The sequence below is a fragment of the Gracilinanus agilis genome, chromosome 2 (genome assembly GCF_016433145.1).
Source record: "Gracilinanus agilis isolate LMUSP501 chromosome 2, AgileGrace, whole genome shotgun sequence".
Lineage (NCBI taxonomy): Eukaryota > Metazoa > Chordata > Mammalia > Didelphimorphia > Didelphidae > Gracilinanus > Gracilinanus agilis.
The window spans coordinates 404,297,265-404,322,305 of record NC_058131.1 but is presented as its reverse complement, the minus strand read 5'-3'; the positions used below and the strand labels follow the sequence as shown (position 1 = coordinate 404,322,305).

At 37.3% G+C, this 25,041-nt stretch overlaps 1 protein-coding gene across 1 annotated transcript in view; it reads right to left on the bottom strand.

Moving 5' to 3' along the window:
* Positions 1 to 25,041, bottom strand: part of SIL1 (SIL1 nucleotide exchange factor) — a 294,004-nt gene that overhangs the window by 231,715 nt on the left and 37,248 nt on the right. Inside the window, exon 2 of the mRNA XM_044664561.1 lies at positions 4,795 to 4,959. The gene's annotated coding sequence lies outside the window, so the exon portion shown is untranslated. The remainder of the gene's footprint in view (positions 1 to 4,794; positions 4,960 to 25,041) is intronic.

Genomic DNA, 25,041 nt, shown 5'->3' with positions numbered 1-25,041 from the left:
TTAGAAGTTTCAGGCAGCTCTTTTTGTTACTTTTGTTTATTATATTGTTAAAGGCTTTTGTCCTGGCATGTTCTGAGAGATCTATGATCCTTAGGCTATCTGTATGTATCTTATCTTTGAGTTCAGTGTATTTTGTTTGCATAATGAGCACATTTTCTTTTAATGTTATTGTTTTTTGCTTCTCTTTTTCTAGGTTCTATATATTCCCAATCTATTGTTCTTTCTTTTGTTTCTCTGGTGAGGCTGACCATTGAGGATTCAATTTTTTATACTCAGTTCATTATTTTTGCTGTGCAGGACATAAATTCAACTCTCACAATTCCCACTTCTCTTACAAATCACTCAGGAAAAGTATGTTGTGGTTCAATGTTCTCTTTTATCTCATCAAAGATCATTTTCCTTTTTTGGTAGTATTTATTCATAGATTCCTAAACTCATTTACTAGCTCTAGAGGCCATATTTGCTTTCTGTGTACTGTTTTTCCTGTTACCTATTTATGTTCAAAGTCTTTGACTTTTTTTCTTCCAGATAATTTTGGTACTTCTAGTCTCTCTACCACCACCACCACCCTTATTTTCCTTATCACTTACTTCCTAACTCTCTCCTCTGTTTTTCTTGGGAACTGGATTTCAAAGTATCTCAATCTCTCCCACACTGGGCAATTCATTGTTGACCAGCCTAGGTCTCTACCAAATGGACTTCTGAGTGGTCAGAATTGGCTTGAGCTGGATGCTGTGGCCTTTTCCTCAGGCTTGGGGGAATGCTGCATAGCTCTCCATCAGGCACTATCCTACTCCCTCTCTTCCTCAATACTCTGGCCTGGATAGAACCTATTTTCCTCTGTTTTCCTCAGCATTAGCCATTCAAGTTTTTGCAGAAATAATGCTTCCAATTGGCAGCTCCTAGCAGGATTTTGCTCCTGAATGGCTATAGTCACTGGCTACCCAGGCCCAAGTCAACTTCTGCAAACTAGAGTTGGGGTCTCCAAAGCACTGGGAAAAGGGAAGAAACACCAATGTTCAGGAATGTTTTGCTATATGCCTGAATCATGTCCTTGACTCTGCAAATGTAGTATTGCTGCCATAATCACAGAAAGTGAGGAAGAATGCTAAATGAGCTAGGGTCAGTGAGCTTCAGTTCCTGGGGTTTGGTTTGGATTTTTTGGTTTCCAAGTGACCCAGACCATGAAGAGAGCTGAAGTTGTTTTATCTTTGACACAAAATTTCTGTTTTGATGAGGTCTGAGAGGTCATGGGGATCAGAGAAAATATCTAGTCTACCATCTTGTTGCTTGTATATCCCAGAAGACTTCTGTTTATTTTTTAAACCCTACATAACCTGGCCCTATCCTATCTTTCTAGTTTCACTGAACATTATTCTTCCTCCCACTCTATAATCCAAACAAATTGGCCTTCTCTGTTCTTTACCCACAATATTTCATCTCCTATCTTTGTACTTCTTAACTGCCTTTCTTCCATTTCTGGAATGTACTCCCGCCTTACCTCCAATTAAGAGTCCCTCTTTTCCTTTAACATGTAGCTCAAGCACCATATTCTACATTAAGCCTCTCTCTACTGACCACAGTCTGGCACATAGTAGGCACTTAAGAAATGTTTGTTCCTTCCTCTTTCATTCTCTTCCAATTGTCATGTCTCCAACCCAAACTACCTTTTATGTAACTACTTTTATATACTATTATTTATTAATTTTATATTTATGCTGTATTTATTTTTATATGTGCTTGTCTCCCTCATTAGAATTGCAAGTAGGGATTATTTCATTCTTTGTACTTGTGTCCCCAGAGTTTAGCATAGTGCATAATAAATACTTGATGATTGATTACCCTTGCTCAGAGGAGCTGCCAAAACCATAAATGACCACTCAGTTTGGGGAGGGGAAAAGAGCAAAGTAGTGGTAGGAAGACAGCGACTCTGGTGTAGGCATGAGGCCTTTGTTGGTACAGGATGGGGATAGGCTTTGACCTAGCTTCTCTTTGGTACATTTCTATTTTAACCAGTGATTCTTGCTAAATGGGGAGGTGGGGCAGGGCTGGGTTGTTCTGTTGATTTTTTTTTTCCTACACTGCTAAAGGACCACAGTTCTGTCACTGCCCTAGCACAAAGCCCTAGCTGACCTGCCCTAGTTATAGCTCTAAGAGCAGCTGCAACTACATATCATCAGTCAGGGCCCAGGAGAACTTGTCTCTCTTGTTTCAGTCCTGAGAGAGAGATAAAATGCTTCCTTTTAATCAAGTGACTTATCTCCAACGAGTGTAGATTTAGGGAAAGATTTTCTCAAGGAAGCAGTAATAAATGGAGGGGAAGGAAAGAAGAGAAATTAATGAATGTGGTAATTATCCCCCAAAGTTGCAAATCAGAACAATTCCTCTCTTGGAGACAAGTATGAAAAACAAGATTAAAATGCTTTAGGGACAAATTCACAAAACAGCAGGTAATAGAACAGATAAAATGTATTTACAGTACCTCACTAGGGACTTGTACCTTTTGGCTAATAGCTATCAGATACTAAACACCACTGTAAAAATAATATTCTTCCATCCTTCATTACTGAGTTACAATTATCCACAGGAAAAATAGCAACAAAGCAAACTATATCTACAACAGCAAATGGAAAAGATTTCAGAGAATTGAGGCTTCTTGACAAGAGTCCATGAACATTGTGTGCAGGATAGAGAATACTGGAAAATAACAATTGACATTTATTTAGCACTTTGAGATTGGAAAATGCTTTATATGAAGTATTTTATTTGAGACTCCCAACAACTCTGTGAGGTAGGTATGGCAAATATTATTACCTCCACACCTCAGATGAGGAAACTGAGGCACAAGGATATTATGTAATCTACCCAGAGTAACCCAGTCTGGGAGGTGTCAAAGGCAGGCTTTGAACACAAATATTCCTCATTGTAAGGAAGATTCTCAATGACTATGTTACATAGAGAACAATGTGGAAGTTGGAAGTATCACACCAGGAACCACCATAGCAAATAAAAGGACACAAGTCCACAGAACAAGGTTATCAGCTAACAGATTCCAGTATTGGCTAAGTGTAGTGGTTTTCTGAGTGTCACATCTCAAAATATCATTGCATTCTGAAAGCCAAAGCAAAATCATCAAAAATATCACTGGCCAACAGAAACACAGTCTGATCATAGCCTTCTCATGGACCCCACAACCACAGCAAGGAAATGAAATTGGCTGAACCACTTCCTCCCTGTAGTACTCCAATGAACCCTCTCTAATCTTACTCAATAATGACAATAAATATTCATTAGGAACTGCACCAACATCCCACTCTTTTAATTATCAGCTATAAAGAGAAAACACCTAGGATCGAACATCTGCGTGTTCTTCAAATACGTATAGACACACACACCCTCCACAAAATACCCCACAATTTGTTTTCCTCTAATTAGTTGTTTGCATTTAACTGTCTTGAAGATGTCAAAAGACACTTTCCTTTTCTTGCTCTCTCTGATTTGATTCTCTCCTTTTCTTCTGTTTCATCACAGCACTGGAATAAAATATCTGCTCACAGCTTGATTTTGTCAGAGCTCTAGCTCCAGAGCCATAATAATTTATACAACTTGCTACCGTGCTACATGCCTTAGTTTCCCCACCTCTGACACTTAAAGGAATTAATGTTCACCACCTGCTAGTGAAAACTTTCCTGGAAAGACCAGGAAAGTGGCCAAAAGTTTGACTGAAAGTACCTCTACTCAAACACCATAAAAAGAAAAGGAGTCTAAATAAGTCATATGTCAATGAAGGAAGCATTGCTCCAAGTTACCAAAGGCTGTGAATTAAAGCAGCAAGATATACATTCATTACAGGTACAGAATTTTTTTTAATGGCTGTGAGCACTCACTTTGACAAATGTACTTTCAGTTTTATTTATTACACATCATAATAATCTAAACAATGCAGAGAAGAATATTTTGTAAAAAAAATAATGAAGCTTCAATAATAAGAGACCTTCAGTTAGCTGTAACTATTTAATCTTTGCCAAGAAGTCAGTAGAACCAGCTCAGGGGCAAACAAAGACAATCCACTTGTTGAAGTAGTAAAGGGGAGGGAAGCCTGGAACTTATTAATGTGGCTAAGAATAAAGATGTCGAGCACTCATCTAAATGCCTGTATACCTTTGTTTTCTCATTCAACTGTAGGTTTTTTCCCTTTCAGTCCTCATTTTAGGTTCTGTATTCCTTTGGGAATTTTCCTTTCAATGTTTCATGATTTTCTCCTACCAAGGCAGAACAACTGAGTTGTTCAGCTACACCCCAAATCACTTGGCTTAGCCCTTCTAGATACTTTGGAGGGAAAAAAAAAAAAGAATCTGCCTATGTATTTTCAGACTGAACATTCAAGGACCCATTTTACACTTTTCTAGAGCAGGAAAATTGCAAAATCTCTTTAATTCACCAAAATAATCATTAGTTTTCTTTATGCTGAGACCTAATTCATTACTATCCCCTTTCCCAGACCTGGTACCATGATCTACTTAAATTCTTAAGAATCCTATGGAATGGGGGGCAGCTGGGTAGCTCAGTGGAGTGAGAGTCAGGCCTAGAGACAGGAGATCCTAGGTTCAAACCCGGCCTCAGCCACTTCCCAGTTGTGTGACCCTGGGCAAGTCACTTGACCCCCATTGCCCACCCTTACCAATCTTCCACCTATGAGACAATACACCAAAGTACAAGGGTTTAAAAAAAAAATTAAAAAAAAAAAAAAGAATCCTATGGAATGCAAATGAACCTAGAAGTGAGAACTCTTACCTTTGCTTCAGCCAGGTCTATCTGTCCGTTTCTCCTTGTTTTGGCAGTACCAGATGACCCACATAGACACTTTGTCCCTACTTTCCTGGTCTGGCTTTCTACTGGCTCTCACTAGCCAGAATCTCATCCCATGAAGTCAAGGATCCAAAATGATAGGAAAAGAATCTAAAAGGCAATCAAGAGAAAATGAAAAAGAAATAGGAATGAGAAGGATCCACAAAGACAAAAAATGATTAACCATACTTCTAGTTATTACATATCTGTGGGTTAGGATTTTTGAGCTGCTTATTAAAATACTGCCTACAAATTAGTTTTCCTAGCTTAGTAGTAATAAGCAGCTCAACAATCTTCAGAGACCCCTTAAGATGTTTTATTTGAAAGGTCACTGTTCAGTGAGAACAACACAGGACATCTTAAAAGTTGTTTGTTTTTTTTTTAATAAAATAAACCCTTACCTTCCATCTTGGAATCAAACTGTGTATTGGTTCCAAGGCAGAAGAGTGGTAAGGGCTAGGCAATGGGGGTCAAGTGACTTGCCCAGGGTCACACAGCTGGGAAGTGTCTGAGGCCAGATTTGAACCTAGGACCTCCCCTCTCTAGGCCTGGTTCTCAACCCACTGAGCCACCCAGTTGCCCCCCCCCCCATCCTAAAAGTCTTAGTGCTAGGGGATAGCTAGGTGGCTCATTGATTCTAAGACGAAAGGTAAAGGTTTAAAAAAAATTTTTAGTGCTGCTTTAAGCTCTGTCTTAAAATTGCATTATTATTTTTGAGATATCCTGTGTTATAACTTCTCAAAGCTCTACCCTAGATGTAATCATGGCAAACAGCTCTCTACTTGCTTCCCCCAACTTCCATTAAGACAACGAGCATAATGTGTGTATTTGGGACAGAGTCAGAGGCTAGGAAAGAGAAGGAAAAAGTATGCTCAGATCACTGAGAAAGAAGAATACAGATCTCTAATTATGAGACTATGGCACCAACATGGAAGCACTTTCTCCCCATGCCAGTCCTCACTAGCCCCAAAAAGTCAATTTTCTGCTAGTTGGTGCCATATTTACACAGCTACCATTTCCCTCACTCAGCCCCTGGTAGCCATCCCCAGAGTCTTATAACTAAGGTATTCTTCCATCTCCTTCCCAGGGAATGGAAGGATAAATAATCATTGGCTATGCTATGAAGGGGGATAACTTTTCTTCTTATACAAATTCAACAGGGGTAGAGTCCTCTTACACCAATACCCATCCCATCCTTCTCCTCATCCTCACCAAAAAATAAAAAATAAAAAAACAAGTGGCCAAGGCTCAAGAACTCCTGAATATAGCTTTGAAAAAAAAAATTTCTAATATAACCCACAAACCAAAAATAGCTCCAAATCACCACTGTCCCAGACATTGTTTCTAAAGCTACTTGCCACTCCAGTTCATATTCAACAGTATGATTGGGAGACAGAAACAGTCTGAAGAGATGGGGGCTGAGAGGGAGCAAAGAAAGGAAACAGGGAAGAAAAATCAACCAAATTAGGTCCAGAAACCCTGCTGATTCTCATGCCAGGAGCTAGTAAGGAAGCTTGAATTAACTTTTTAGAAAGGCAAGACCATGAAAGGGAGATGTTAAAATAAATTGAGAGAGAAAATGGAAAGAGATCAGAGGACAGAAGGAAAGCCTTACTGTATGTAGCAGTTTGCAATTTATCTGCTTTTAGAACTGGGCTCAGAGGACCAGTTTTTTTAAGCTTATTTTAAGACCTTTGAGAACTCTTGCAAAACACTCCACTAATTCTACTCTTCTTTAAGTCTTCCAAATTTCCCAAAGGAGGGTATTTGTACATAAATGAGAAGATTTGAAAGTGTTCAATTGTATCTGTGGTTCATATCCTCCTCAGGTTAGACAGAATGTTATACAGGATGTGACAGCTGTTTCCATAGCAGCCTATTATTTGATCAGATGCACAGGTAGTCATAGTTGACCTTTTAGATCTTTGTCAACCAACATGAGGGTCATCAATTGCTTCTGAAGCAGTATGATAGATTAGTATTTCATGAAAGATTAAGAAAGTCAAATAAAATGCACGGATGTTTTTATGAAAATATATAACATCCTACACTCCCTACTTTAAAAAAAATGCCAACTCAGGCCTTCAAGTCCTTAATAAGGATAGGAACTATGCCTGTCATGGCAACTTTTCTGGAAGGTAGCAGTGGGTATTGTATAAGGTGCACTGAATTTCTTTCACAAGTAAGCCACAAGTAAAACGACCAAGACATTCCCATTTTTTACCAATTCACTAATAATGATATGACATTGGGCAAGTCACTTAACCTCAAACCCCAATTTTCAGCTATGAAAGTGGTATGTTTACTAACACCATAGAAGGTTGCAAAGATTAAATGGGATGATGAATATGAAAACATTTTGAAATTTTAAGTCATAGTTTATGTTGTATATATTACATTATTCTATTAATATATTGCATTATAATATGGATACTATTATAATAGTACAGCTAAAGAATTTAGATTAAATGCTAATTACTATTACTACTAATCAGATGTTCCATGACCCACTCTTCATACACCTTTATACAGCATAATGGATAGTAGTCACCAATGGCCATATTATAAGAAGCAAAGAAAATATGTTAAAGACTTGATAAAGAAGAAGAGGGGTATAGCAGTACATTATATACAAACCTGGTACTAGTTATAGATGTGGAAATTTTGAGAGAAAAACTCCTTTGAATAGAAAATACATTATATACTAAGAAAGATAAAAGGAAAAGGTATAATTTACCCTAAAAAAAGAGAACATTAAAAAAAGAGGAAAGTTAGATTTAATATGGGGCAGCTAGGTAGAGTAGTGGATAGAGTATTGGGCCTAGAGTCAAAAAGACTCATTTTTCTGAGTTCAAATTTAACCTCAGAGCTAGCTGTAGGGTCCTTTTTGCCTCAGTTTTCTCAGTGAAAAATGAGCTAGAGAAGGATGGCAAACCACTCCAGTATCTTTGCCAAGAAAATCTCAAATGGGGTCATGAAGAGTCAGACACAACTGAAAAACAATTGAACAACAACAGACTTAATATTGTTCTTCAATCATAATGAAATTTGCCTGAGGAGAAGACTTCCTCCAAGTTTCACAAAAAAGTAGCCTTCAAATATAGATTCAATCTGATTTATGGTCTGAAGTCACTGCAAAGAAAACGTAGCATTCACAAGAATCATAGACACTCAGAGCTGAAATGTATCTCAGAGACCATCTAATCCTGTGATGGCAAATCTATGGAACATGTGCCAAAAAGGGCACATAGAGCCCTCTCTGTGAGCATATCTGCAGTCACCCACCAGAGTTCATCACTAGGAAGCCAGAGGGACTCAGGGTAGAACTGTTTCCCTCCCCCCTCTCCATGTACCTCAGGACATTTCTCATTTCACCCACCCCTCTGCCTAGCAGCCCAATGGGAGTGCTTCCTCTCTCCCCTGTCTGGGGTAAGAAGTTTGGGGGGGGGGGGAAACATGTGCCACATGAGGGTGCAAGGCATATGGCAACCTGATGAGTCTGTGGTGAAGGTAATTCTTGTGGTGGAATTGGAGAAAAGCTAGGTCTGAGCAGAGCTCACAGCATGGCATATAGCTGGAAGGGAGCAGAGAGCTGGGGCCACCCTCCATATTCGCCTCTCATCACTTGCCCCTCTTCCCAGCAGCCCAATGGGAGTGCTTCCTCCCTCCCCTGTCTAAGGTAAGGGGGAGACTTGGGGGGGGATGAGGTGAGGGGGCAGGGGACACAATTCAGTCTGTGGGGGGCACAGCATGGCATTCAGTCTGTGGGGGGCACAGCATGGCATTCAGTCTGTGGGGATGCAGCACAGCACTCAGTCTGGGGGGCACACAGCATGACACCCAGTCTGGGGGGGCCCCAGCACAGCACTTGGTGTGGGGGTGGAGGCAGGCCAACAATCCATCTCTAAAAGGTTTGCCATCACTGATCTAGTCTAACTAATATCTGAAAAATCCCCTCTGTAAAATACCCAACAAGGGTCATTCCATATTTGATTGAAAACCTCTGCAAAAATAGCTTAGCATAGTAGATAAGGTACTGAAATTATGTCAGGAAGACCTATGTTCCAATTCCCACTCAGATACAATACCTGTATGATCCAGAACAATCTCCCTATACTTCTATTTTCTCATCTATAAAATGAGGGAGTTGAACTCAATGGTTTCTAGGCAGCTTACAGTTCTAATGCTTACGATCCTACCACTCTGGCTTTCTGAAGCAGCCTATACCATTTTTCAAGTTACTCTAATTGTTGGTAAGTTTTTCCTCAGGTGAAGCCTAAGTCTTCCTCTATGCAGCTCCCATCCTTGTTTCTAGTTCTGCCCTATAGTCAAGCAAAACAAATCTTAATTTCCCTTTCATATGACAGCTCTCCAATTATCTGGAATATGTTATTTTCATGTACTCCTAAGTCTTCTCTTTCATCTAAGGGGACTAAGCATCCCCAGCTATGATCTGCATATATCATGATTTTGAAGTCCTTCAGTATCATACCCAATTTCATCCTAATTAATGTCTGTCCCAAAATATGATACCCAGAACTAAAAACCACCCCCTCCAATATTTTCTTCAACTTTTGAAAGATGAAATTATTATTAAGACAAGTAAAGAAATAATTAACTGTTCTGCTTTGGACAACATGCTATCCAGATAACTGATATTTGAAAGATGGAATGCAGGAGGGCTAACAGATCTAAAGAAGGGCAAATGTCCTTATTCTCAAAAAAGGGGATGCAGAGTTAAACATGGTATTGGGGCATGATAATCAATAAGTTATTTATTAATCCAGTTGGGAAGATTTAAATAAATCTAGTTGGGATCATATTTGTTAAAGAAATAATCTATGAACATCTAGAAAAGGAAGCAGGAGATAAAGAACCAAGATGGCTCCATTAAGAGTAGATTATGCCAAAGACCAAGCCAAAATGGAAAAGCAGAAGAAAATAAGGCAGCTCAGTTTCTACCATCTCTCCTATATTCACACAACTAAATGACTTACCCCCTTGGTAGACACAATATCTCCAATTTGAATCCCTAAAAAAGAGAGGCCTCCTCCCAGGGCAAAGCGGAGAAACTCAACATGGCTCTCGCAGTTTCAAAGAGAAAAACCCAAGCTCAGTTCTTAGTCCAGTTGTTGGAAGAAAAAGGCCTCAACTTATTAGTAGCCAGATACCCAGAGAAAAGGGAGATTTCACTCGTTTACCAAGCTGATGCTAAATTCTTTACCATGTCACATGTTTGATCAACTATCTCCCATTCCCCATTCCTTGAAACTTGAATAAAAATGTTTTCACCTATAGTTTGCTCTCTCTTATACCATCAGAGGAGCAAACGACAGGCTGGACACTATGCAGATGAATCCTGTGTCTCTGTGCCTCTTTTCTTGCTTTATGTCCTCCCTTCCTTAATCTTTAAACCCTTCCACCCAAATTCCCTCAGTTCCCAACTTCCCTTTCAGGTGATAAACCCACACAAGAATATTTTGTAGCTGCTGGTCAGCTACATTTGGCGCCCAGTGGGACTTCGAACACCTGGAAGGAAGATCCCAGAGCAGGGTTGGAGACCAGCCCATGGACTTCAACTAGCTCTAGAGGTGAGGAGCCCGTTCATATTGGAATATGGGTCCAAAGCTTTCTCCTCATACTTGCTGTATCCACTTGTTAAAATCATTACTGCAGAAGCAAGGGACTAGGGTATCAGAAGCTAAGCTACAGGCATTAGTTAAGGTGATTTTAGAATGTTATCCTGACTTTCCGATGCAAGTAAGAACACAAGTTCTTACTATTCAAGAGTGGGGAGGGACCTCATAGGCCAGGCTCTAAAACTAGGACAGGAAAAGGGACAAAAAGTCTCCACAGTACCTTGGCATACTTGGAATCTCCTCAGGATAGGGTTAGTGGCAGTGCCCACTCAGAATTCCATGTCAGCTTGCCTCACTACTAGATTTCCCATCTAACCTCAATACTTCCTTTCTTCTTCTTCCACCACTCCCCAACACCTCTTTTTCTTCACAACCTTTGGAGTCGACATTGCCCCCCCAGGCTGATTCTCAGCTTGTGTCCACCTCCACCCTTTCCTGCTACAGCTGACTCTACGCTTGACTCTCCCCCTACCCTGCCAAAAAAAAAATTCTGTCCACAAGATCAATTAGAATTTATAAGAAATTATGTAAGAATTTTAAAATGATATTAAAATTGAAATGAAAGTAAGAGAGGAAAGAATTAGAAGAGAAATTAAAGCTGTAAGAAATTAAGGACATGGAAAGAGAATTAAGGACAACACAAGAGGTACAAAACCTTAAACCAACTACCATCCTCTAAAAATTGGAATGGACCAAATAGGAGCTAATAATTCCAAGAAATAAAAAGAAATATTAAAGTCAAAAGATTTTAAAAATAGAAGAAAATGTAATATATCTCAAAACAGATCAAGGATCATTTAAAGATCATCTGACTACCTGTATAACCCAGTAGAACTGCTTGTCAGCTTTGGGAGGGAGGCAAGAAAGGGGGAGGGGGAGGATCATGAATCATGGAACCATGGAAAAATATTCTAAAAAAAGGGGGGGGTGGGAGGAAGAAAATAAAGATCATCTGACTACCTGAAAGCAATGACAAAAAAAAAAATTCTTGAATATATTTCAAGAAATCATGAGAGAAAACTTCCTAGTAGACATATGAGAACAAGAAGGCAAAATGATAACAGAAAGAATCCAATGATCATTTCCTATAAGAAATCTCAAGATAAAAACTTCCAGAAACAACACTAACAAAATAAGAGATTCCAAATCAAAAACAATCTGAGTGTCTGGCTACAAATAGCTAGAAAGAAAAAACTTCATGTACCAAGGAACAATAGTCAGAGTCAGCTAATATTCAGCAACAACCAAACTAAAGAAACAAAGAAAATGGAATTCAATATTCCAAAAGGCAAAAGCTAGAGACCTATAACCAACAATAACTTACCCAGCAAAACAAAGCATAATCCTATAAGGGATAAAATAAGTCTTCAATGAAATAGAGAACTTCTAAACATTCCTAATGAAAAGTTCAGAGCTGCATATAAAGCCTGAAATATAAACATGGGAGTCAAATATAAGTGACAATCAGAAAAGATTTTTACAAGGATGAATTATTCACATTCTGAAAGAAGAGGGAATAATAGAAGAGTAAGTACTTGAACTCTAATATCATCAGGGGTCACAAGAAATTCAAATGAGACAGAAAGGCCTAAGAATGGTTTTGTCATGTTTTGATGATGTCAAATGAAGTAAAAGACAAGATATAACGGGGGATGGAGAAAACTGGGAAATTTAACTCACATAATCGGGGAGCACAAGTAGATAGTAGTTTGTTTAACTATGTTTACATGACATAAGGATTTTGTATTTCTCTTCCCCTCCCTCCCACTGGGGAGAGAGGAAGAAAAAACAAATGCTTGATCATTGAAAAAAAATAGAGACTGAAAAAAGGAAATAAAAGGTCATGACAAACTAACCCTATTTTCTTTTTTGACAGGATTACTAAACTAGCCAATATAGGGGAAGGAGAGGCACAGCAATGATGATCATAAAACTTACTTTGATTTTAGCAAAGCATTCCATAAAGACTCCCATTTATTTTTCTGGAAGGATGGGATAAATATATGGGCTAAATAATAGCCATAATTCTATGTTTTCTAAACTGGTTAAATGGGTAGATCCAAAAAAATAGTCATTGATGGTTCAATAGCTATTTGGGAAATCTCGAGTGAAATGCCCCTAGACACCTGTGCTTGATCCTATATACTGTTTAGCATTTTTATCAATAATTTGGATAAAAGTATTCCTATCAAATTTGCAGATGATTCTGAGCTAGAAGGATAGCTAATACACTTGACTGACAGAGTTAGGATCAAAGAACAGGATAGAATGCTGGGTCAAATAAAGTAAAAAATATAATAGAGATAAACAAATTATCCTTGAGCTAAAAAAACAAATGCTACAAGTACTGATGGAAGTGTAGTTAGACAAGCACTTTGAAAAAGAGGGGTTTAGTGCCTTACATTTTATATGACTCAACATTATGATACTGTAGTCAAAAAAGCTAATTTAATCTGGAGATACTCATCAAGAGAAGCACAGTTTCCAAGAGTAGGGAAAGAATAATCCTGCTGTACTCTGTACTAGTCAGACAACATCTAAAGCATTATATAAAGTTCAAGGCAGAAAGGTTAAGAATACTGATCAATTGAAGAGATTCTAGGGAAAGGAAACCAAAGATTATAAGGGGCCATGAGTTTATGACACACAATGATTTAAAGAAACCAGGATGTTAAACCTAGAGATGAAAACAGTTGAGGAGGAGGGGGAAGATGAAAACTATCTTTAAGTATCTGAAGGAATGTCATATGGAAGAGGTGTAAGACATGTTTTGTGTGGCCAGACAAAAGAAAAAAATTAGGGATAACTGGTAGAAGTTTCAATTAGGCAAATTTAGCCTTGATGTCCAGAAATCCAAATCCAATTCTCAGCATTTTTAAAATAAGCTCACTTATATTCATTTCCCAATTATGCCTCTTCCCTCTTGAAGCCCTTCTTTTTAATGAGCAGCAATGATGAAAACACCATTATATGTCTATGATCTTTAGTTTCTTTCCCTATGCTGCATAATCCTCTATTTACACTTGCCCCTTCCCTACAGGTGGCCTTCTAATTAGGTAAGGAGAATGAAAAATGTAAAAGCAAAAGGCATCATTAAAAGAAACACACTACTATTTAAAAATTAGCACTGTAAATGGCAGTATGTTTAATCTAAGAAATAAAGAAGACGTCATGACAGAGACTGAAATTTATTCTTTTCCCCTCCAATCAATCATCTACCATCAAGAAAATTAGGGTTAGGGGAGATGGATATCTTTGGGAGCTAGTTTAGAATATTTCCAACCTGATAATGAAATGATGAATGAGAAAACTTCTAATAAGGAAAAAGGAATGATGCCCAAGAAAGTGTGGAAGAGTTCTTTCTCTTGTTTTTTTTCTCTTTGAGAACACAATATCAACAGCTGTCTAAAGAACTAGCCCCACTTTGAAACATTCCATTTTATTTTACAAATTGCTGCAGGTTTATTCCCTAGCCACAGAACTTACCATTGCTTCTGATAAATTTTAGGATTCCAGGAGTTATAAACCCTAGTTACCAGGAGACAAGTGTAATTATACCAAAAGTGTAATTTATAGCAAACACAAAAACACTTAAGTCTGCTTACCAGTGTGATGATATTAATTCCCAGTCCTTCCCAACAGATTTCTATCCCTCAGTCTAATTACAAAGATTCCACACCAGGAAACAATCCAGGCTTCTAATATCTACCAAGATCAGATGTTAAACTGCAACAACAATCCCCTCCACTCTCCCTATCCCCATCCATATCCAGTTTTAAAATATATTTTTAGTGTTTAAGTTGTTTTCAGTTCTTATCTAATTCCTTGTCTCACTTAGGGAATACTACAAAACTATAGAAGGAGGAAATAAATTTGCTGTATGCTAGTGAGCTTTTTTATTTTATATCAGGCAATGCATTAATGCTGCTTCCTCATAACAAAAAAATCCAAAAATCAATACCCAGGGCCCAATAGCCACAATTCTGTCCCTTACCCTACATTTTGGCACCAATAAACATGTACTAAGAAGATAGTCACATAAAACAACTCAGGGAGAAAATGATCTCTCCTTAGAAGATTCCTAAATTCAAGGAAAGAAAACAAATTTAACAAATTATTAAAAGATAAAAAATACAGCTGTTTAAAATATAAAGACCTACTCCATTGCAAATATTCTATCTCTCAATGCTATGATTACAGTAATAAGAAAACAGATAATAGTATATAAGTCCTAACTTCTTTATTTTTAAAACCCTTACCTTCTATCTTAGAGTATCTCTTCTAAAGCAGAAGAGCAGTAAGGGCTAGCAATGGGGATTAAGTGACTTGCCCAGGGTTACACTGCTAGGAAGTCTCTGAGGCCTCTGAACCCAGGGCTTTCTGTCTCCAGGCCTGCCTCTCTATAAACTCTATCTATGCCTAGCTGCTTGTCATAATTTAAGTACCTATTTCTTTCTTAAAAACTTAAAAAGAAGAGATTAAAAAGGAAATATTTTTAAACTAATTTAGATTTACAAAGTGCTTTTAAGTTTTTGAAGTACTTTCCTCACAATAACTCTAGGAAATAGATAAAAATATAACATGACCTGGAACTACAGTTCTGAGTTTGTATGGTTTAGGTTCAATTTGGAAAGTCTCCTCACAAATCATTGCTTTGGCTTATGGGTTTACCAAGAGTTTGCCCAAAACACAGTAGCTCATGTCTTCATCTCCATTTAAAAAAAAAAAGGAAAAGGGCCTCTCAGTATCCTCTGTCTACAGCCTCAGTGAATAAGCCTGTTTGAGCTGCCCTCCTGTATACTCCCATCCATTCCCTTACCATCTTATATACAGACCTCATTCATCCCTTCCCTACACTCAGCTATCCCCTCTATTCCTACTCCAATCAATCATCCCCTTCATTCCTCATTCCTCCTCATATCAGCCTTACCCCTCCTTTAACCAAGATTGCCATACTTATTCCATAACACTAATCAATCTAACATCAAATCCAGACATTAACTTGAAAACAAAAAAAAAATTTAAAACAGAAAGTACTTAAATATATGAAGAATTAAAACAACTTTTGCTTCCCTTTAAAACAACTTTGCTTCCTTCCCCAAAGGCCTACAAAGTCCTCTACAATCCGAGTACTAACCTAAAGCTTACCCATAGCTCACATACACACAAACGCATCCACACGCCTCGGGCTTGCTAGAAAGTCAAGCAGCCTGCCTCTAGACCAGGGGTCAGCAATGTGTGGCTCTTTCTGCAGGAGCCATAAAGTCAATTTTTTTTTCAGGCGCTGTTACAGGAGCGCACTGTGAGCACTGTACGGCTCTCATGAAATTACATTTTTAAAAATTTGGCGTTTATGGCTTTCATGGCCAAAAAGGTTGCCCACCCCTGCTCTAGAGTAAGACTCATCTCTCCCCAAAAAACTTACACAGTATATATACAATTTTTCAGACATATTCAAGTATTCCCAACTCCATCAAGGAAAAGAACTTTAAGTCATATAGACAAATGATTCCCTTTCCCTGAATTTGCAGTCTATGGAATTCACAATACTAATCTTGAAGACAAGGCACAGGATTGCTTCTCTGCATTGTCTTGGCTTGTCTCTTGCATGGTCCAGAACTCCCAGAATCTAGGAAGTAACTTATCCAAGAGTTTCTATGACCATGGTCCAAGTCTCCCCTTCTTATGGCTATGGTACCACTGCTCCTGTCATCTGTGTTCTTTGGAACCATCTAGATTCCTAAACACACTGTTTCCCTGATTGGTCCAAAGGCTCTTCAGGATTCTCCAGGTAGGTTTTATAACCAGGAATGAAGGTTCAATATAGGGAAAACTATCAGCATAGGTAAATATGTCCAGATAAATAACAAAACGAACAGAAACCATATGATTATCTCAATAGATACACAAAAAGCCTTTGACAAAATACAACACCTATTACTTATTTTAAAAAAATTAGAAAACATTGGAATAAAAGGAGCTTTCCTTAAAGTGATAAAGCACATCTTTCTAAAACCATGATCAAGTATTAACTGTAATGAAGATAAACTAGAATCCTTCCCAAAAAGAGTAGGGGTGAAGCCAGGTTGCCCATTATCACCACTAGTTTTTAATATTACACTAGGAACTAGATATAACAGTAAAAGCAAAAGAAGAAATTGAAAGAATTAGACTAGACAATGAAGAAACAAGTTTATCATCACTCTTTGCAGATAATATGATGGTATATATTGAGGGCCTCAGAGAATCAACCAAAAAAAACAACAGAAACAATTAACAATGTTAGCAAAGTTTCAGGATACAAAAAAATCCCACAAAAATCATCAACATTTCTATTTACCACCAACAGACATCTATAGCAAGAGACAGAAAAGGAAATTCCATTTAAAATAACTGTAGTCAATATAAAATATGTAGAGATAATCTTATCAAAACAAACCCAGCAGTTTTATGGACACAATTATAAAACACTTTTCCCACAAATAAAGTCATACCTAAACAATTAGAAAAATATTAATTTCTCATGGATAGGCCAAGCTAATATAATAAAACTAAATTAATTTGCCTACTCGGTGACATACCAATCAAACTATATAGCAAGTGTCTCCAACAAAGGCTTCCTTTCTCAAATAGAGAGATCACTAAGTCAAATTTATAAGAATACAAAGCATTCATCAACTGCTAAATGTTCAAAGGCAGTTTTCAGATGAAGAAATTACAACACGAGGAAATGTTCCAAATCACTATTGATTAGAGAAATACAAGTTAAAACAACTCTGAGATACCACCTCACACCTATCATATTGGCTAATATGACAAAAAGGGAAAATTATAAATGTTAGAAGGGATATGGGAAAACTGGGACACTAATATACCACTGGTACAATTATGAACAGTGATACAACCATGCTGGATACAACCATACAAACCCAAGGGCTATAAAACTATGTAGACCCTTTGACCTAGAAATACCCCTACTGAATGTGTATCCCAAAGAAATCAGAGATAAGGGAAAAGGATTAATCTATACTTAATTTTAGCAGGTTTTTGTAATAGTGAATAATTATACATTGAGGGGTTGTCTATCAATTGGGGAATGGCTAAACAAGCTATGGCATATGGTTATAATAGAAAACTATTCTGCCATAAAAAACAAAGAACAAAATAAATTCAAGAAAACCTGAAAAGACTTACATGAACTGATGCAAAGTAAAGTGAGCAAAACCAGGAGAACAATGTTTACAGTAGCATAAATACTATACAATGATCAACTGTGAAGGACTATGCAAAAAACATAGTTCCAAGATAATGTCAAGAGACTTGTGATTTTAAAAAAATGTCACTATCTGCAGCCAATGGAAGAACTGTTGAAATCTTATTACAGATCAAAACACATCATTCTTCACGAGTTTTTTATTATATATGTATTATGTCACAACATGAAAAATATCAAAATATGCACTGCATAGAAGCACTGATATAATCTCTATCAAAAAATTTCTGCCTAGATGGAGAGGAAGAGAGAGAGAGAAGCTGAATCTCAAAATATGAGAAGACAATTGTCAAAAACCGTTTCTACATGTAATCGAAAAAAAGTAAATTCAAATTTTAAAAATTAAAAATAAATAAAAACAAAAACACTAAAAAGGAAGAAGAAAGCAGACATACTATCATTTTATTGAGGGATCTGTGAATTCATCCAATCATTCTGGAAAACAATTTGGAATTGTTCAAGAAAAATCCCTAAATTTGTTCATACTCTCTAACATAGGTATCCTAGGAAGGTCAAAGACAGAAAGATTCAATATATATTACTAAATTTCCCAGAAACACTTTCCATCATAAGAAAAACTGGAAACTAAGTGGGTATCCACAAAAGTAATGGAGTAATGTGCTGTAAGAAATAATGAATTTGAAAATTTTAAAGAAAAAAATAGAATTTGAATGAACTTGTCCAAAAAGAAGAAAGCAGAGCCAAATGACTAACGTAATGTGAGTAAAAACAACATTAAAGGGCAGCATATCCAAACTTAAATTCAATGGTCAAACTTGGGGAGGGGGGAAATTCAGTGAGGTTTGGTTTAACTGTTTTTCTTTGGTGAAATACTAAAGGTTCTTCCAAACACTAGCAGAATTTCAGGAAAATAATGTGATATTAATAAAAGCCCATCAATAAAACTTTGTTTTAAAGTTATCTACAGGCACTTTTGTGGAGATGTCAGATCCACCACAAGCCAGAGAACTAGGGCACTAAATTTCTCACTTCAGTCCTACTTCTCCCTCAAAAAAAAAAGTGGAAGCAGGAAAAAAAGATTTAAAAAAAATTTTTTTTAACTTTAAATGATTTTTCCAAAAGGGCCCAGACCACTGCAATTAAACCTCTTGCACGAATACTTCTGGCTACTGACCTTGATTGAGGGGAGGAAACAGGAAGGAGGGAGAGAAAAAAAACTCTGAGGTTAAAGGACTGCCCTGGAGAGGCCATTTCCATGAGAGATGTGACAGAATGGAGGGACCTCTAATGCCATTCTTAACTCAGACTGGGCAAAGAGATCTGTGACAGATTGCTATTCAGACAGGCACAGAGAGATAGATGGATGGACATAAGTAGGTAGATAAGCAGATATAGATAAGGGGAGAAAGAGATAGACAGAAAAGCAGAGAAAGAATGAAAATATATTAGGAATGGTTTTTTTTTAATGATTTTTTATTTTTAGAAAAATTTTCCATGGTTACATAACTCATGTTTTTCCTTTCCCCTTCCCACCCTCAACCACCCCCCACTCCTCACCCCCCTCCGCTGTAGCTAATTCACATTTCCACTGATTTGATTATGTGTGGTCAGTCAAGACTTATTTACACTTTATTGATAGTTACATTGGTATGGTCTTTTCAGGTCTACATCCCCAATCGTGTCCTCATCAACTCAAGGTCCAAGCAGTTGTTTTTCTTCTGTGTTTCCACTCCTGTAGTACTTCCTCTGAATGTGGGTAGCGTCTTTTCCATAAATCCCTCAGAATTGTCCTGGATCATTGCATTGCTGCTAGTACAGACGTCCATTACATTCGATTTTACCACAGTATATCAGTCTCTGTGCACAATGTCCTTCTGGCTCTGCTCCTTTCACTCTGCATCAATTCCTGGAGGTCTTTCCAGTTCACATGGAATTCCTCCAGTTTATTATTCCTTTGAGCACAATAGTATTCCATCACCAGCATATACCACAATTTGTTCAGCCATTCCCCAATTGAAGGGCATACCCTTGCTTTCCAGTTTTTTGCAACCACAAAGAGCGCAGCTATAAATATTTTTGTGCAAGTCTGTTTATCTATGATCTCTTTGGGGTACAATCCCAGCAATGGTATGGCTGGATCAAAGGGCAGGCATTCTTTTATTGCTCTTTGGGCATAGTTCCAAATTGCCATCCAGAATGGTTGGATCAGTTGACAACTCTACAAGCAATGCATTAATGTCCCAATTTTGCCACATCCCCTCCAACATTCATTACTCTCCCCTGCTATCATTTTAGCCAATCTGCTAGGTGTGAGGTGGTACCTCAGAGTTGTTTTGATTTGCATTTCTTTAATTATTAGAGATTTAGAACACTTTCTCATGTGCTTATTGATACTTTTGATTTCTTTATCTGAAAATTGCCTATTCATGTCCCTTGCCCATTTATTAATTGGGGAATGGCTTGATTTTTTATACAATTGGTTTAGCTCCTTGTATATTTGAGTAATTAGACCTCTGTCAGAATTTTTTGTTATAAAGATTTTTTCCCAATTTGTTGTTTCCCTTCTGATTTTGGTTGCATTGTTTTTCTTTGTACAAAAACTTTTTAATTTAATATAATCAAAATTATTTATTTTACATTTTATAATTTTCTCTAACTCTTGTTTGGTTTTAAAATCTTTCCTTTCCCAGAGATCGGACAAGTATACTATTCTGTGTTCACCTAATTTACTAGAAAGTAGATGGGGGGTAAGGGGAAAGGGGTGGTTTGAGGGGGGTGCACACAAAATGACTGAAACTACCTGGGGACCCCTCCTAACACCACTCTCCCTTTCACCCTACTTCAACCCCAGAAATAAAAGGATGGAAAAAGTCAGGAGTAGGAAAAGAAATACTAGCTGTTTCCTTGTATTGTCAGAATTTTGAGAGAAAACAAGAAGGAAAGAGTTAGCAAGCCTAGAAGTACAAGGCCTTAAATATCTGACAGTGACTAGAAAAAATTCACACCCTTATCTCTGGATAAGAAGGCAAAAGACTGCTATCTCCACTGAATCAAAGGGAGGAGATCTCATCTTAAACCCAATGTTAGATGCATCTTAAGATAAATAAAAGGAGGGGGAAATTCCATAGAAGCCACAAGGGGACTGGAAGTAGAAAAAAAATTGACAAGTAGTGAACAAATCAAACAAAAAGTTTAACTCAGAGGACCATGTGCAAAATTAACAGAAAGGCAAGCTGAATATGCAAAAGAAGAGATGGTAGAGATTCTAAAAGATGAAATAATGGAACGAAAATGCAAAGCAATAAGTTTTAAAGAAAAATAAATGTAGGAATAAAAAGCAATGGAAATAAGAAAAATCAAAGAACTAGGACAACTTATTATAGACCTCAATACTTTCCTATGAAAGCCTCAGAAGAAAGACCTAGAAGTTCAAATATCAAATTAATTTGGATCCCAAAGTTAGAAGTGGGGAAGGACAGACCTCATCTCTGTTTTAGGAGAAATAATTATAGAACATTTCCATGACAAAAGCTATCCAGCACTCCACAAGTGGAAAAAGGTCATAGAACCCCAACATGAAGAACTTCAAAACTCAAATGTATCTGAGATATATCAATATTATAAAGATAAATTCTTAAGAATATTAAGATATAAGCTTGTGTAAGAAAAATATCCCAGATTCTAAACAGATTCTAAATTTCTAAAAATGGATATAATTAAGAGGAAAGAAGTTAAAATACATTTAAATTTTCAAAATGTTTAAAACTGTTTAAATATTTTTAAAGGCTTTTTTTAAAGGAAGAGAAGGAGTTGGCAAGGTAGTAAGCAAAACTTTAACCAAAGGGGTTCAAGCTACAGTTTCTAGTTTAAGATAAGAATTTATTTGATTTTATTGATTAGTTTGGAAGCAAAAAAAAGTTATGAGGAAAAATAAGGTGCATTTTTTCCCTTTAGACAAATTAATAAAACAGAAAAACTTACTACAATTTAACTATTCCATTAAATGTAATTCATCTAAGTACCTTATTAAAAGAAAAAAGTTACAAAATGGATTATTAAAAATCCATCAATAAACTGCTTACAGAAAAGAAAGATTTACCACAAAAATATTGAAATTATTAAACTGATCTAAATTATCAATTACAGGTATCAAATGGACACATACAATAAAAGAAAACAATTCATGTTTGATAGGCTGCAAAAGATAAGCTGTGCCTTGATTCAATAAATTGGAAACAATATGGAATTCTATAAGAGTCACTCAGCCTTTCACTCCCTTTGATATCAACCCCAAACTTGGGGAAAATACCTCAATGCAGTCAGGCAGAAATTCAAAACCTACACATGTTAAAATATTCATAGAAGCATTTTTTTGCAGCAGTAAAAAAAAAAGGAAACAAAGCAACAAAGTGTCCATAACTGGAAGAAGAAAGAGAACAGAGAGGAATACTTTAACAAATTGTGGGTTGTTCTAGAAAAAAAATTGACAAAGATACAAATTTAGAGAAGTATGGAAAGACCCACATGAATTGATGCTGAGAAAAGGGCAGTAAGCTAGGGCAATGATGGCAAACCTTTTAGAGACCATGTGCCAATACCCCACCCAAACTTCATACCATGCCCCCCCAGACTATGTGCAGTGCCCTGCTCCCCCCAGACCCACTGTCTTCCTGTCCTCCTCCCCCTTCCCATCTCCCCCTTACCCCAGACAGTGGAAGGAAAGGGAGAGGGAAGTGGCCTGAGCCCTCACTTAGGGGAGGGAGTAAAGCACAGAGGGGCAGAGAGGCACAGTGGAGGGAGGGAAGGGAGTAGCTTCACCAGAGTCTCTCCCCCTTTCTAGCAATTAACTCTGCCAGGAATGGTGCACATGCCCACAGAGAGGTCTCTGCATGCCATCTTTGGTTTGCCATCATTTTATAAGCAATCTTAGCCTCAGGGAAGAGACAATAAGAGACACTTTCCTTCTGGGAAGCTAAGTATATAAAATGTTACCTTTGCTGTAGGATAAATAAGGGGGCTATTCTGGTTAAATATGCCACCTTCTTTTTTCTATTTTGCAAGAAAGAATTCAATAGTAAGTAGAGGAGAATATATAAGAAAAAGATCCTTGAATTAACTATAGTTCCTGAAATCTCCAGAGGCAAAGCAGTAAAGGAGGAAGGGGACAGATGTGTAGTAGCAAGGAGTCAGCTGAGAAGGGAAGGGAAGAATGGCTGAATCCAGATCTGGATGTAGCAGAAAACCAAGGCCACAGGAAAAATTTAAGTCCTCTGGGGCTAAATTTCTGATCCCTGAGCATAGTCCCTACATGCAATCAATCAACATTTATTAAGTACCAACAGCATAAGCTAGGTGGCTCACCAGGCCTGGAGACAGGAAAACCTGAGTTCAAGTCTACCCTCAAGACATTTATAAGCTGTGTGACCCTGAACAAGTCACTTAATTCAGTTTGCCTCAGTTTCCTCATCTATAAAACGAGCTGCAGAAGGAAATGGCAAACCACTCCAGCATCTCTGCCATGAAAACCCCAAATAGGGTCACAAAGAGTCAAACATGACTGAAAAACAATTTAATGACAACAATATTTATAGGTTACAAAGGAGAATGGGACTAGAAGAAAGAGTTGGTGGGTAGTGATAAAACATTAATAAGAACATAAATGAAACCTTAAAACTACTCAGAGGAGAGCAGAGAATGGAACACAGAAAGGGCATTTTCCTTCTATCATGTTATATGTAACATATGTTCTAAAAAAAACATACTAAGCAGTTCCATTTCATATACAATTCTCTCTCTTTTTTTGCTCTATATGTTAGTGTTCATGTTTGTTAAGTTCATTATAAACAAGAAAAGAAAAAAAAGTAACTTGGACCACTTAAAGGTTAAATAACTTGCCCGGGATCACACAAGCTAAGAGTAGAGACTTGAACCATCAAGGTCTTTCTGATTTGAAACTTATCTCTCTGTTCATTACACCAGATTGTCTTTGTACTGACTTAGCAACTAAAATGCCACTGAAAATTGTAAAAATAGGGAACATATAGAAATTTGGAAAAGCATGAAGTGACTTGAAGCAAAGAAAGCAGAGTCATAAGAATAGTATGTGTATATATATATATACATATATATATACACACAAATACATACATACATACATACATATATATTTGCTATGATTAAGAGAAAGATGACTAGACAAAAACAGAGAGATTAATGAATAAAGACAGGAAGGGGATAAAAAGAAAGAGTAATTAATCAGCATTGTGTACACAAAAATCTTTTAGCACAATTGCAAATGATTTTTTGTTTTTGTTATTATTTAAAGTTGCATTGAATAACAATATTTTTAGTGAAATTAGCACCCAAAAGAAGAAAAAGTTATCAATACTTATGCCTCTACTGCATTAATACACACTGCAATGCTGTGCAATCTGGCTTTGTTACCCACTACTACAGAAACTTTTCTCAAAAGTTATCAACAGAAAAGTACCAAATCACTAAATACAATGGGTTTTTTGTCAGACATCTTCTATGACAACTCTATAGTATTTTATGCTATTGATCATTCCTTCCTTGATTTAAGACACTACATTGATTTTCTTTTGACCATACAAACCACTCTTCTCTCTCCTTTGCTGGCCCTTCATCTTCCTTCCCAACCACTTAAGATGAGTGATCTCTCTCCTCTCTCCTCCTCTCTCCCCCTCCACTCCCCTTCAAATCTCATCCAAACCCATAGCTTCAAACATCACCTCTAGAAGTATGATTCCCAAGTTTTTATCTTCAGCCCTGAGCTTGCTTACAAGTTCTCTCTCTCCCTCTCCCTCTCTCTGTCTTTCTCCCTTTCCCTCTCTCTATCTCTCTTTCTCTCTCTCTCTCTTCCCTTTCCCCCTCTCTTTTTCTCTCCCACTACCTCCCACGCCCACATTTCCCACTACTTAAAGGACAAGTTCTACCTGGATAATCTATTAGCACCACAAAACTCAACTCAAAATATTCACTGAGGGCCATGCTCAGACAAGAGGTCCTAGGTTAATATCTGGTCTCAGATACTTCGTAGCTATGTGACCCTGGGCAAGTCACTTGACCCCCATTGCCTAGCCCTTACTACTTTTATGCCTTAGAACCAATACACAGTATTGATTCTAATACAGAAGGAAGAAAGAAAGAAAGTAAGAAAGAAAGAAAGAAAGAAAGAAAGAAAGAAAGAAAGAAAGAATTACATTACATTAGATTGTGCCATAATGTATCAGTCTCTGTGTACAATGTTCTCCTGGTTCTGTTCCTTTCACTCTGCATCAATTCCTGGAGGTCTTTCCA